The following is a 15,728-nucleotide window of genomic DNA, read 5'->3' on the forward strand; positions in this document are numbered from 1 at the left end:
GCACGTACATAAACTTAAATGATTCCTCTGTTGTCCAAAATGTATTTATTTTACATTTTTGTTTTCTTTTTTACATATTTACGTGATTCTGTAAACATTTTACTCAATAATACGCAATAATACCCAAGCCCGAAGGAAGGAAGGACCAAATTTTCCTTTCAGGTGTTGGAAAATTCAGACTGAACACTCTATACACAAAAATAGCACCAATAGTTAACGAAAATCTATGTCGTATTTATGATGCTTAATATGTGCTGGGAACACAGAAACTTCTCCCTCATATCAGATATTGATAGTGCAAAAAATGCCGTAAAATAGAAAAGAAACACAATATAAAAGAGAGAAAATTAAGGAAGATGTTTTATAATTTTATTTACACTGAACTCGTAAATGGAAAATAGTAGTCATTTTTCATTATGAGATGCTTCTAGTTCCCTATAAAAACAGGCATAATCCAATAAAAGTGGTAAGATCTATGCTCATGTCAATGATAGCAAAACTAAGAGTAAATGCCGAGGTTTCCTAAAGGCTTTTACGGCAGAACATCTAGATAAAGATCCCTTGCGAGAAAGTGGATCGAATTACTGTGCTTAACGTAATTTAGTTTATATTCTTGTCTTAAACCGATTGATCTAGCCGATTTAGGAAAAAGGATTGGGGAGAGTAAATTAGATAATTCGAATACCAGAGATTATTTGGAAAGAATATTTTCAGTACGCGTTCGAATGTCTTTGTTTTCTATGGTAAAGTAATAAATAATTTTAAAGAGACTCGTCAAGATTAAAATGGCTGATTCAAAAGAATTTATTATTCCTCCATAGGATTTAAAATACACACCCAATTAAAATTTGCCTTGTTATAAGATTTTTTTATCCCTCCTTTACGTATGCCTTCCACTCCTTTAAGCATGCCATTAACAGGAAGCATAATCGACGCGTATTCGAGAGGCCCGGGGTTCGAGTCTCGGAGAAGACATTGCACATTTCTCACGTCCCTTGCTTTAAAATAACCGAATTACTGTACAAGCAGCTCGCGAACTAATAGGTGGTCGACGATAATTTGTCACCACCAGGATTTGGCGACTGGGTCTCCTTATCCCTAATCGCCCTTTAAAAGGCGGAGTATAAGGTATTTCCTCCCTTCTTTCCGCATACCCTCATGGTGTAGCTGGAAGCATACTCGAAGCGTATTCGAGAGTTCTAGGGTTCGAATCCCGGCGAGGGCACTGCAAATTGTTCACGATGCCTGCTTCAAATTAACCTAATCACTCGTAACAACTCGTATTTTTCTGTTTGAATGTATTTTAATATATAACTCATAGACTGTAAAAGAAACGTAAATATCGGTAAATTAAATTACATATATGCCTTACATTGCATTAGTTGAGCAGAAATAAATGTAAATTTCGGTACATTAAATTGCTTTACATTTATCAACGTTTAATATCAGTTTAAAATACATTAGGATTCAATCTCTCAGTTCATGTACACTAAAGAAGACATTTGCAAGAATAGCAGATTTCCGTACATTTTCAGTGTTACTTGTTCCTTACTTAAATGCTATTAACATTTGTCTCACATAAGGAATCGTAATGATAACTGGGATGATTTGCCATTAATAGCAAGCCATCTACGTACAGTTTGGGATTTTATATATACGAGGGCCATCCAGGAAGTAGATTACGTTTCCGTCTGTGTCCGCTAGGGGCGGGGCTAGCGCGGCCATCTTGGGGTCAGAGCGTTGCGCAGCTCAGTCTGCATCTAGCCGTGCTAGTGAGAGGTTCGTGCTGTGCTCCGTTCAGATACTGTGACGGTTTGAAATGTCTGCGTTAATTGAAAATCCCGCGAGCTGCGAGGTGCGCTCAGTAATAAGGTTTCTGACTGCAAAAAACTGTAAACCGATAGAAATCTATCGGCAGCTTCGTGAAGTGTATGGGGACAACATTATCACTGAAGGTGGAGTGCGTCAGTGGGTCATAAGATTTCAAAATGGCCGAACCAATGTTCACGACGAAGATCGAAGTGGGAGACCCAGCATAGTGACCGCCGAACTTCTCGAAAAAGTCGATGCTAAAGTCCGTGAAAATCGAAATTTCACAATAACGGAACTTTCTTTGAGTTTTCCACAAATTTCGCGAAGTTTGTTGCACGAAATCATCAGCGAAAAGCTTGGTTACCACAAGTTTTGTGCAAGATGGGTTCCAAAAATCTTGACAGAGGACCACAAAAATCAGCGAATGGCTGCAGCGTTGAACTTTTTGGACGCTTACCATAAAGATGGTGACTCTTTACTCGATCGCATCGTTACTGGTGACGAAACATGGGTGACCTATTCCCTATTCCCAGCAATGAAGAAGTGGCTGGCTATGCAGCGTTTTGATGACGACGCACAGCTGCAAGAAGAAGTGGTTGAAGGCGCAGGCGGCCGAATTTTTCGACGAAGGAATTTCCAAGCTCGTACATCGCTACGATAAATGCCTTAATTTGTATGGTGACTATGTAGAAAAGTAGTATTTGAGTGTGGCTTTCATCTGTATATAATAAAATTTGTTTCCTATACTTTGTTTATTTTTTTATTCCAAAACGTAATCTACTTTCTGGATAGCCCTCGTAAATATGATGATGGCTGTTTATGAATTAGGAAAATTCTTCAATTTAAGGTTTTCTGTAAAGAAATGAGCAATAACACCATTTTCGAGCCCATTGCGTTTCTTTGCACAACAGACATTAATTGAAATAATAAAATAACTACTGTAGGAGATTATAAATAAAAGAATCATATACTTTCAACAAAACAGTTTTATTCAGTAACAGAAATGCATAATCAGGACGTAACAAATAATGCTGAAATACTTTTAACAGTAAGATTTTCCATTTCAGACATCTAAACATCATAAAACACAAATTACCAAAGTAGTAATAAAAATCTTATGTCTGCACCACATGACTTCCTTCTACGGAATATTAAATTATACGCAATTTTCTTGCATTTCATTTAAACATATTCAATTAACAGTTAACGAATGTTCAATTAAGTTTACTTCGATAGCGCGTAGACCACAATAGAATAAATGCACTCTTTAAAGTTCACTATGTTTATTTACCATAGCGACATTTTGGCACTAGGTTCACATAACAGCGTTACATCTCATTCATTTTATAACTAAGAATGCACAAAATGTATATCATCTAATCGTTGCCACATGTGTGATGTTACAGTGACGCTGAGTAGCAGCAAAAAAATGAAAATTTCGAGAACTTGACTAGCATTAAATCTGTATTAAAAGTACAATACTCCAAAGAATCATGGGAATTGTGAATGATACTGCGAACACAATTTCTAATAAAATAGATTCAATTTTTTACATACTTTTGAAAACATAACTTTCATCGTAGAGAAAATGTTAAGCCATATATACAGAAATGGACTTTTTATTACCATCTGCCGAGCAGAGTTGCTATTTGGTATTCAAACGGTGGATACATCTTCCTTTTCCGGCTGCAATAAGTGTCCTCTATGCATCTTAAAGAAGCGTTTTTTTAAGGTTTTCTTTCTTTCGAGCACAATTTGTTTCAAAGGAATGTAAAATAGATGAATTTTATCTTTGAATGTTTGCTTTAAAAAGATTTTTCTCCCTAATAAACTTTTGATGGGCAAAAAGAACTGATTTAATGTGAAGTTCTTTTGACGCACACAATGCAATTTTAAGATGTGATGTAGTTTAATTTTGTTGTATTATTTTCAGAAAAGACAAGAAATAATCCCATGATTTCAGAAATGGGTTCCGGAAAATGTAATTAAGTATATGATACTAGAACTCTCTAAGTTTACTTTAATGTCATCAACATGGCATTTGTGTAATATTGTTTTATCATATTGTTGTCAATGTTTGCTTCATTACAAAAATATCCTGTACTTTATTTTAATATAGCTGTCATATAAGCTGTAACCTAGTAAAGAATTTTACCAGGATAATTTGAAATCGATAGCTTTTGTTGTAAAAAAAAAAAAAAAAAAAAAAAAAAAAAAAAAAAAAACAGAATTTTTAAGATTATTTGAACATTAATTGCTGAATTTTGCTTCACTGGAAATTGCCCATTTTTAAAGTAATTTCGGTTCGTTGGTTTATAGAATTCCCCCATTTTATCTTGCTAAATATAATGTTGAGGAGCCCAGTGAACTGCTAAGCGAATAATCGCTTAATTCCAAGAACAGAAACGTAAACTCAAGAAGGGTTGATTACTGTTTATATCACTCAAAATAAGATTTAACAGTCAGCGCCTTTTTCAGGGCTTACAGCAAAGCCTCCAGTTGGGCTTAAAATGTAAGAAATAAGAACTAACTAATGTCTAACTAAAGAGATTTAGCCAAAGCTAACACAATTCTAAACTAGTTGGCCCGTAATATAACTTAGCCAGCGAAGTTGTCTAAAGACACGTAATACGGCCGAACGTAGTAATAGCTTAGAAGAACTGAGTTTCTTAAACTGTGGATCACAACAGCAGTTGAGGTCGCGGAACCTGTAATAGGGGGGTCGCCAAAAATTTTAGCAATTTTAATATTTCTTCAACTTATTGTAATAATTTTAGAAATAACCAAATATTTTTCCATAATGTCCCTGAAAATAGATAAAGATAGGACAGTACGGACAAAGAAAAAAACGAAAAACGTTTCGATGCATTTTTATTTCCTTGTAGGAAGTAAAAAGGAAGTATTGTAATCGCGAAAAGTTTCAGGCATCATATTTCAACGCAAATATCCATTTTCACCGCTATCGAATGCAATTTAATGATGTTTTTGCGTGACATCTGTACGTAAGGACAGGATAAAGGATTCTTTTCCACCCAAAAAAATTGTAAAACTAATTTAAAATGAGTTCCGAAGAGTATTTTTCGTGGCGTCTATGGGTACGTACGTATCTCGCCTAACTCAAAAACGAGTAGCCTCAGAACGTTGAAATTTTGTATATAGGACTCCTATAACATGTATAGATGTGCACCTCGTATTTTGGTTGCAATCGGCCGCACCAAAAGTATATAAATATATGTATATATATATATCCATTCTGTTACTGGGCTGAGTGATCGCAGTTTCTTTATGTTTGTAAATTGTGCATTTTTTTGCCTTAAAATGGTTTAATTATGTTGTTCTTATCTTCCGGTTGAGGTTTTTATGCCTTTAGTAAATCTGTATGCAATATTTTTAGAATTATCAACGATTTAAAAGTTGTTTCTTATCTTTCGGTTGAGGTTTTTATGCCTTTAGTAAATCTGTATGCAATATTTTTAGAATTATCAACGATTTAAAAGTTGTTTAAGTGCCGCTAAGCCTAATATTTTTTTCCATGGCGGCCATTGCTTGTTTACATTTGAAACTGCAGAATAATAGATTTGTTGCCAATCTAGAGAAAGTAAGCTTTCCAATAACGCTTCTTTTATTTTTGTGTTTATTATAGTTTTTACTGTTTACCAGTTATATCTAAGAATTACGGTTTATAAATTATAGTCCCTTTTGCATTAAATTGAAATTTTTATGTATATTTATATTGTATTATTTATGCAATTTTTATTAAAATATTTGCTTTGTTAGGCTCATCAGTATTTATAGCAATTTTATTTATTTTTATTAAAGCGGTATATCTATGCTTATCTATATGACCGCAAAGCTATTAGTGTCTCATAAAATTTATTTTATTGTGACTTCTTTAATTGGAGTAAAATAAAAAATAAATAAAAAGATAAAAAAATAAAATTAAAATATTCTGAGAGCTTTCAGATTTTATATTACGCCCAAAGGGGTACATTTTTAAAACGTTTTGTGTGTTATCTTTACTTATTAAATATCCTGTTCCTCGCACTTAAAGCATAAAATTCAATTCAACAGCAATATCACAAAATATTTAAAAGAGCATATCTTTAGAATTTCCGATACACAGTCTCGCGCACTAGAGATAAGAATGTTCTCTTCTTCCCGGTACAGTGTTGCCATTGCTCTCTTTGAAATCGTTGAATTTCTTAATCAAAAACTCATATATGCTTTAAAAATATGAAATAGATAATAAAACAAATTCCAATTTGTGCTTCCAGATGCCCATATTCGGGTGGAGACGTACGTTATTCAAAATCCGATGGCTCTAGGTAACGTTGTTTTATCACAGTGCGAAAAACATACGTAGATTTATGCAGATTCTTCATTATTTAATTTCATTAAATATAATACAGGGCTCTAATATTTGGTGGCAATACTTGAAAATGTGATTCGCCGTTTATACTGAAAATGACAAAACGAAATTAGTAGCCCTTCTGAGGTAACGCTTCTTTGGGCTAATAACGTGCTTTTAATATATTCTAATAATGAGAACACCCACATTTTTGCATTAATTTCTGCACAATTATTTACAAAAGGAAACATTAATGGTGTAATACAATCAAAAATTTAATGACTAATTGTTGTAGTCTGAACTTACAGGAAGTTAAATTTCTTCAGCTATTTTAGTGCTTAAGAAATATAAGGATAAAATGCTTCATTGGTGATGCAATGTACAATAATGTCTCTTTCAGCGCTTCGTCTAACATAATATAACTGTTAATTTTTTTTCCCCAGGAATTTTCGTCTCTACAAAACAGAGAATCACACTAAGGACCGTCTCCTCTTAATTTCAGTATGAGTTCTAAAGCTTTTTGGATGTTATTTTCTTCTGCCATTTTTTAATTTATGGTACCAGCACTTGCTATTCTATGTCTTTCGCTGTAGCAATTCCAGTAATTTCCATAATTCCAGGGATTCATTCCCCTGATGCAGCATGTAATGATTAATCCTTCAATTTTTTTTTTTTTTTTTTTTTTTTTTACTTATTACGTGCTACACAGAAAGAAAGGGATGCCCCGTGGAGGTCTTTCTAAGGGAAACTGGCTCGCATCCCCGTTACACATTGGGATAACCACGAAAACACCGATACAACCAGCCCGTTCTGCGGGACTCAAACCCCGGACCGAACTACCAGTATTCAGCTGCTTTTACAGTTCGGCTGCTAATGGACCAAAATCTGATGTGGACACCACATTACTTCTTTGCACGGTCTATTAAATTATACACATTTCTACTGCACTTCATTTAAACTTATTCCTTCAAGTTAATCTAGTTCATTAATCAATCCTTCAAAGCAAGTTGAAAATAACGTCAAACTTTGTAATTAAATAACTCGGTTAGTTTTTGTCGTACTAGAGTCAAACACTACAGTCAAACTTATTATTAATTTATTTTTATATAACGCCTGTTAAACTTTCCCAAATATAATTATAGGAGCAGGGAGACCACATTTAAGGTTATATTTCGATTATTTGGCCAAAACTATTTTTTTTTAATTTTGTCATTTACACACACACACACATATATATATATATGTATATATATATTTGGTATTGTCGACTGCAATATAAAAATAAGGTGCACGGTTAGACGTCATACTAATCCCATGTAGAAAATTTCAACGTTCTATAGAGTTATACGAGATACATACATACAGACATACCAGTATACGAACGTACAGACGTTAAGAAAAAGTTTTGAATTCATTTTAAATCCCTTTTGGAAAACCCAGTCCTTTATCCCGCCCGTAAGTATAGATGTCAAACAAAACAATTTATCGAAATGGATTCGGGAATGGTCAAAATGGATATTTCCGTTGAAATATGATACTCGAAAGTTTTCGCGATTATAATACTTCCTTAACTTGATGCAAGGAAGTAAAACCTTCCATTATTTTCAATGAACCCTCATGATTTGCGGATGCTACTGGGTTAAGTTAGGGTTCATGTGAATATGCCTCTCTGCACTTTACGTCTCAGTGCTGAATGATACTAAGACTTCACTGTATTGAGTTTGGGAGTAAGATACTACGACTTTCAGTTAATGAATGGTAATATGCTACTACCACTCAGTGCTGAGTAGAACTGCAATTTGCATTTTAGCCAATCTTGAGAAAACCTTAACAAATGATAATATAGAAAAGTGAGGCTATAGTTATGGATTACTGCATAATCGATTGAAACTAAATTAATGTTAAGTATAATACATCCATCATTTTGGACAATCCTCGAATATGTTGTAAGCATTACTATTACATGGCCGAAAAAGCAAACGAATAAGGGCTGAAAAATTAATTTTTCGCCTTCTGTTGTTATAGTGGTGTACAGCACTTTATGATTTTTCTCATTATAATATGATCCACCGAAAACAATTTTTAAAATTTCTTAGTGTATAATTTATGTCAATAAGAACGCTCCATTCATTATTTTTTTTTTTTTAATTTTTAGCGTCTTTTATTTCTGCTTTAGAATGATATACACCAATTGACGATAAAGTATTGAAAGTTATTCTACGAAATTTCTTACAATGATAAGAAGTCGACAGTGTAGAAAAGGACGTATAAATTCACAATAAACGTATTAAAAGAACAATAAAGTGTTATAAATTTCTTGCATAACTAAAAATTACATAAAATTATCTTACCACATAAGATAAATCGTGAGGATAACAAAAATAACGAAAGCTGTTCCCACTGTAATCATTGCATACATCCATAAACTCGTCTCGTTGTCATCTGTAAAGAACAAAATGGTCAAATTGTCATAATTCCAGAAATCACTGGATAAATATTCAAAACAGAACAGCAAAATTCAGTTAATTTTACTTTTTTCCGCCGAAATGTAGCTAAAAACATATTTTAAAGGTTTTTAGCTATCTTTTAATATCTAGTTGAAAATTCTTCAGAACTCTTGCTATTACTTGAGCATATCTGACTACGTAAATGTTTGAAGAGAAAGTATGTCCGATTGAGGTCTTACGCAGGTCCACGAACCTGCATGGAAAATGACAACTACAAATTTTCTATTTAATAACTACATTATTTTATTTGCATTATTACATTATTTTATTTGCATTATTATTATTTTTACATTATTTTTTATTTATTATTTTCTAAGTTTTACGATGAAATAAAAAATAGCATTGCCAATTATTTAATACATTATTCCCGATTCCAAAAATTCGTGGGAAACCATTTCGGCTATTTCCATCTTCGCACCACTTTAATCAGCCGAAATATTAATTATAAACTCTGAAAGCGCTCATTTTCGCACTCCTTTTCCGGGAGTGGTAACAGTCTCGGGCGTTGGAGATAAAAATGATTTATTTCGAAAAGTGTTGCTACTGCTCGCTTTCAAATCGTAGAGTTCGTTAATCAAAAATTTGTAAGTTTTACAAAATCTATGCATATAAAGAAAAATGTCTGTTCGTGTGTTTGTTTGTTCGCGTTATTGATTTCTCATCAATTGTGATAATTGTTTTGCCACAAACAGTGGATGAGCTTTTACGAGCATTTGATTAGTTAAAATTCTGAATTCGTAATAACTAGGAAACTTGACAGTCGAGGCAAATTAATTTCATTTTTATTGCAATTCATATTTGTGGTCACAGTTCACTTGGCACTCTAATCGTACCTATTTCCAAAATATTTACGTTCTCGATGCTATTGCGATAGGAAGAGAGCAGAGCGAAAATAGCTTCCAAGCGGTAACAGAGGTAGAGGCAAAAGTGCTCAATTATCTAGTATGAAATATCACTAAGAGAAGGTTTTGGTTTAAGTCAGAAAGCTTTTACCAGCTTTATGAGCTTTTACGAGCATCTGATTTGAAAGACGAAAATCATTGAAAACTGCGTGCCATTGTTGCTGATATAATGAGAGAGAATTAGTTTATTTTTCTATCGAAATTTTTATATAGGTTCCATATTTTATATAGTTTTATATAGGTTTTATATAGGTTCCAACTTTTATATAGGTCAAACTGAAACGTGTATGACTATGAATCGTATTTTTCGCTTTGTTATTAGATAAGGATTATGGCGGTATCGTTCTCTCTCTTGTTAGATACACATATTACTCTCAATCTGTCTTAACTGGCATCGGGTACTTCCGCTAGTATGTAATAAACAAAGAGGTAAACTGCAGAATTAATATCCTTCTACCACGCTAAACTTTTTAACTGGAAAGCACAAACTGAAAAGTTACACTGCTACTCATTTCCAAAGACTAAATGCACTGCAATGCATCTTTAAAAATGAATTGTTATTACAATAAATAAATAAATATATCGATTTTTTAAAAGTTACAAACTGTGCTATGATGTAAGCATTATTAGCACAGTGCCCTTTTTTTTTTCTTTAAAAATATCAAATCAAGATGCATAATGTCAGTCTTAAAGAATATTCAAGCTAAAAATAAACTTTGGTAATCAAAGGAAACGTAGCTAAAGAAATATCGGTATTTAACTATTAATTAGGGTGATTTCTTGTGCTACGTGACTTGTAGCTTTACAAAAAGAAATGCAGTGCAAGAGGAAAAATGTTTAATGGCCGCAAGTCATGCACGTTTTCTGGCCAAGAACATTCAGCAAGTACAATAATTAACTGGCAGGTATTTGCTCTGCACTTGACACTAACTAGTTCTAGTAGAAACAAAAATAATCCGATTCTCATTATTCTAGAGTTACAAGAAAAAAAGTAGAATTAAAACTGAAGATTTTAATTCTTTCGTGGAATAAAACTGTAAAGGTAAAATTTCCGACGGTAGAATTTAATGCATCGGAATAAAAATCCGTTTAGGTTAAAGATAAAAAAAATTGTTTCCTCTAGCCAATAACTTGGTATAGCGATTATATAATTATAAGGTATTTCTCCCGCCTTTTTAGCATGCCTTCCTGGTGTAATGGTGAGCACGCTCAGCGCGTATTCGAGATGTCGATGGTTCGAGTCCCGGCGAGGGCATTGCTCATTTTTCATCTCTCCTGTTTAAAAAAAAACTAATGATTCTACAGTGGCGCCCGAACTAAAAACGGTGGTGGATGATGATTCTCCACCACCAGGATTTGGCAACTGGGTTCCCTAATTCCCAGTCGCCCTTTAAAAGGGGGAGTATATAAGGTACTTCTCTCACTTTCTTAACATGCTTTCGTGGTGTAATGGTCAGCACGTATGTATTCGAGAGGTCCGTGGTTCGACTCTCGGCGAGGGCATTGCTCATTTTTAATGACTCCTGCATCGAAATAAACCTAATGTCTCTACATAGTTTCGAAAACTATTAATTTTAACAAAGTTAGGTTAAGAACAAAAATTTATATGTTTTATGTGTTCTATTGCCAATATTTATAAAATTATTACTGAGCGCTTTTATACTTACTCTTTCTACTCTACATGCACATATGCATATCAATAGAGAACATAAACTGGCAAATTAAAGCGAAAAATAATTAAACTAACTGGTTCGCAGCAGATAGAGGAAAGAAAAATAAATACAAACCGACCTCGTTCAATTTTTCGACTGAAAACTCCTTTTTTTTTTATTTAATATTTTTAAGGCCACATTCTTAGCTATCAGAAACAGCTTTTTTTTTTTTTTTTTTTTTTTTTTTTTTTTTTGATACGTTGATTAGAAGTAGAGATATACCATTTTTTCAGAGATACTACAAACCGGAAATAAATGTCTACCACACCGGAAGTTAAAGGGGAAATTACAGGTGCAATTTCAACTTTTTTCTATGTTATTTATAAACTAAATAATTTTAAGTATTTTGATATGTTCGGAGAATCTGCCGAATAGTATTTTCATTACGTATTTTCTCTTTTTTACGTTTGGCAACAGCGCTTCAAATTTACTGTTTTGTTTCTATTGAGCTTCCGATATTTCTGTTTTGCGTACAAATTTCCCGTGCTATTTTATAAGATTCATTTTTTTCTCTGTTTTTGATTGTACTTAATAATCAAAAGGCGCCTAATGTTCCATAAACAGAATACTAAAATGAGATAACAAAATACTAAATGAGTAAAACAAAGTCCAACAGCTTTGCAAGTAAAAGCATAATCCTATCTATATAATTCATCATAAAATAGTAGAATGAACAATTTTTGTAAATAATTATTGTGTGTGATTATGACAAAGCCTCGAGGGCTATCTGCCTAAGGGGAGGGATGCCTTCGTGGAGGACTTTCTAAGGGAAACTGGCTCGTATACACGTTACACATGGGGAAAACCACGAAAACGCCCATGCAGCCGGCCCGTTCGCGCGATTCGAACCTCGGACCGAACTACCAGCGTTCAGCGACTTTACTGCTCGGCCGCTGATGGGCTAATAATTATTGAATAAATAAATATATACGCTTATCAGATCAGAGCACTGCGAAGTGAGTTTTAAACGTAAACAGAATAGCAAATTTTTGTATGCAGTGATGAACAGCGATTATTATGTGCAAACAGAATAAATAGTAAATGAAATTGATTAAATGATAAAACAACGTCCTGGAATTCAACACACTAAACAACTTTCATTCAGAACTTTAAATATTCCCCATCTTTCGATTGCCACATGCAAGAAACAAGACTAGAAAAAAATAATTAACTAAATAAAATTAAATGAAAACATTCAGAAATTATAAACTTCACGTCATCTGAAATCCAATATTCTCCCACCAACAACAGTTTAACCTTCTGCAAATATTTATATAAATATAATATTAAACATATGTATATAATATTAAATAGTAAAACTATTAAAAACAAACACAGTATTTCAAAATTAAATTTAAAAAAGAATCTTCTGCCTAACTCTTACAATTACCGAAATAAAGCTCTAGGTTTGGCACAGGAAAACAGCCGGAAACCACAACCAAATCAAAATCGGGGCAAATAAAACACTCTCGCCAAGTTTGGCACTCACCTGATTACGGAATATTAATCCAAAAGGTCTATAATATCAAAATATATACGTAGTCGTTCAAAAAAGTGAAAATTTTACGGTAATCGCTACACTAAATATGTGACTGCTGATTCTGGGTAATCACAATGAAACTGAAACATCTGTATGTGCTAGTGTAGCTAAATTATCCGGAACATATATTGAAAATGAAAAAGTGACTTTGATGAAATAAAAAGGTAATCGTATTGTTGATATTTTTATTCTTATAAGTATTATACTGTAACTTTGCTGCCCAGAATGTTTGACTGCGAATTTATCTCTTGCTGAAAATTCTCGCTTTGGAATGTTCTTATTTCACATTAAGCTGAAAGTCATGTAGTAGTTTCATCAAAGGTTTTGCATCTTCAGAAAAAATTGAAAGGTCTTACTGTAAGTTTGTATTCGTAATGAGATTAATTGGGGAAGGACCGACTGCTGCTAAAACGTTTTGTGCAACTTGAAATTTGCCATCACCAATCCAAAATACATCATATAGGAGGGCTGAAAAAATTATCTGATGTTATTTTAGCAGTGGCTAATACTTCGATGTTGAATGCTGCTGTTGAAGTTCAGCAGTTATCTAAATGTAACGATAAAACTGCGGTAATAGAATGTGGAGTATCCGTTGATGGAACGTGGCAAAAGAGAGGATATTCATCATTGAACGGGTGCGTAGTCTATTCAGACTGGCAAAGTTTTAGATATTGAAACTTTATCTCAGTATTGTAACACATGCAAGAATACTGAAAAAATGAAACCAGGTCTACAATACGAAACATGTAAAGCTGAACATACTTGTTCATCAAACTATAGAAATTCTTCCTCGGGAATGGAAGCCGTTGGAGCATATCGTATATTCGAACTTTCAGTTGCCTTGCGCCATTTAACATATGTAGAATTTTATGGAGGTGGTGATTCGAAAGGTTTTCTTTTGAGTGTGAAAAATATGTACGGTCTAAACTCTGTAAAAACTTGAGTGCACTGGACATGTACAAAAAAGTGTAGGGAGTGCACTGCGAAAGCTGAAGAATTGGATGCCTGGATTAAAAGGTAAAGGAAAGTTTGCAAACCGTTTCATCGATAAGCTCCAGAAATATTATGGAATTGCAATTAGGAGCAATGTTGGCAATTTAGATGATATGAAAAAAACTGCCATAGCTGTACCTTTTCATTGTGCATCAAACTCTAAAATTTTAATGCATGGTCAGTGTTCTCTTGGTGTGAACAGTTGGTGCAAGTATCAACGTGTTGTTGCTAAAAATTAAAATAAAATATACAGAAAAAGCAACAGAACTTCCTGTAACTGTTTGAGACATCATAAAATGAACATATATGAAATTGTGTAATACAGAACTGTTATAGAAATGTGTGCATGGTAAAACGCAGAATGCCAACGAGAGTTTCAACGAAATTCTGTGGCAAATAATACCTAGTTTCAACGAAATTCTGTGGCAAATAATACCTAAAAACACATTTGTTGGGTTAAAAACTTTCATATTTGGTGCCAGTATCAGTGTTATTTTACTTAATGATGGATTTTCTGCTCTTATTAAAATATTTGAGTCACTTAAAATGACTCCTGGATATTTTACAGTCCAAGAGTATAAGAATTTAGATGTAACAAGAATTAACGATTCTCGAAGGCGTTCATTAAGCTTCGCCAAAATTCACAAGAAAAAAGTGAAAATCCTTCGCAAACAAAACAAATGAAGGGCCTCTGTATAAGGTAGAAGCATTTTAAGTGAATATTTGTGTACATAATGTCATGTAACAGTAATCTGAAAACTTTAAACGTGATTTTTGATTAATGTTTTTTTATGATTTATGTTCTCGACAACCCTGATAACTCTAAAAGTTCATATAGAATCACTTGAAATTTTGCCCTGATATTTTATACATTTTTATAGATAATGCAGACAAGAAGTTAGAAAAATTAACCCAATAGAATTTAAATTACAGCCTTTTTCCACCGATAGCGTGTGTATTTTTTTAAAAATTTTTAGTGTTGACTGACGTATTTGGCTATATATTTCTAGTGAATCAGTATTTTCAAATTATTGTAGTTCAATGTAGGATTCTAGGTAGTATATATAAAATAAAGCCAAAAATAGATTTTTATCATCAATATTTCTTTGTCAGTGATAGTTAATGTTTTTATTAATTTTGATCTAAATTTTTCAGTTTTTCCATAAATTTCTCAAAACAATGATTTTTTATCACTTTTGCAGTAATTATATTTACGTTTGAGTACAATTCATTAAAAAATCATATCAATTCAATAATATAACAAACATTTTAAGAAACGTCCTTCGAACGAGTTCGGTTGCCTGACAAGTTATTCCTTAAAACAAAACAAAACGGAACTAGAGGAAATCAAAATAAATGCAAAAGTCAGGCTACTGGAAGAGAATTGAAAATAAATGCATATATAAATCGAAATGTGATGGAGTACAAACAGAGAAAATTAGAATAAATACAAAATTTAAGAGAAAATACAGTAACACTACACTCTCTCTACCTAGATCTTTATATATTTATACGTAAGATAAATAATCTGATGTGGATTCACATGACTTCCTTGTAAGGCCAATTAAATTATACACATTTTTTGCTGCATTTTATTTAAACATTTCCTCGAATCTATTTCTCATTCAATTAATTCAGGTCTCATTTTGCAGCAAAGCAAGAATACGTAAAAGTTCAAAACATCTTCATTAAAAATTGTAAGATACAGAAAAAATAAAACACCAAATACAGTTACAACAGTTAAAAAAATCTGATGTGTGCACCACATGACTTCCATGCACAAAATGTTAAATTATACGCATTTTTCCTGCATTTCATTGAAACTTAATTCCCTGAATTTCCTTAGATATATATTTCCCATTCAATTAATTCAGTTCTTACTTTGCGGCAACGCAAAAATTATTCAAAATATCT

General features: G+C 32.9%; 1 long non-coding RNA gene across 1 annotated transcript in view; it reads right to left on the reverse strand.

Annotated features, from left to right (window-relative positions):
- LOC146999564 (uncharacterized) overlaps positions 1-15,728 on the reverse strand; it is a 210,054-nt gene that overhangs the window by 36,901 nt on the left and 157,425 nt on the right. The window contains exon 2 of the long non-coding RNA XR_015038560.1: positions 8,512-8,602. This is a non-coding gene — a long non-coding RNA (uncharacterized LOC146999564). The remainder of the gene's footprint in view (positions 1-8,511; positions 8,603-15,728) is intronic.

The sequence above is a fragment of the Stegodyphus dumicola genome, chromosome 1 (assembly GCF_044657685.1).
Source record: "Stegodyphus dumicola isolate Sdum_Otavi_A_Nest chromosome 1, ASM4465768v1".
Lineage (NCBI taxonomy): Eukaryota > Metazoa > Arthropoda > Arachnida > Araneae > Eresidae > Stegodyphus > Stegodyphus dumicola.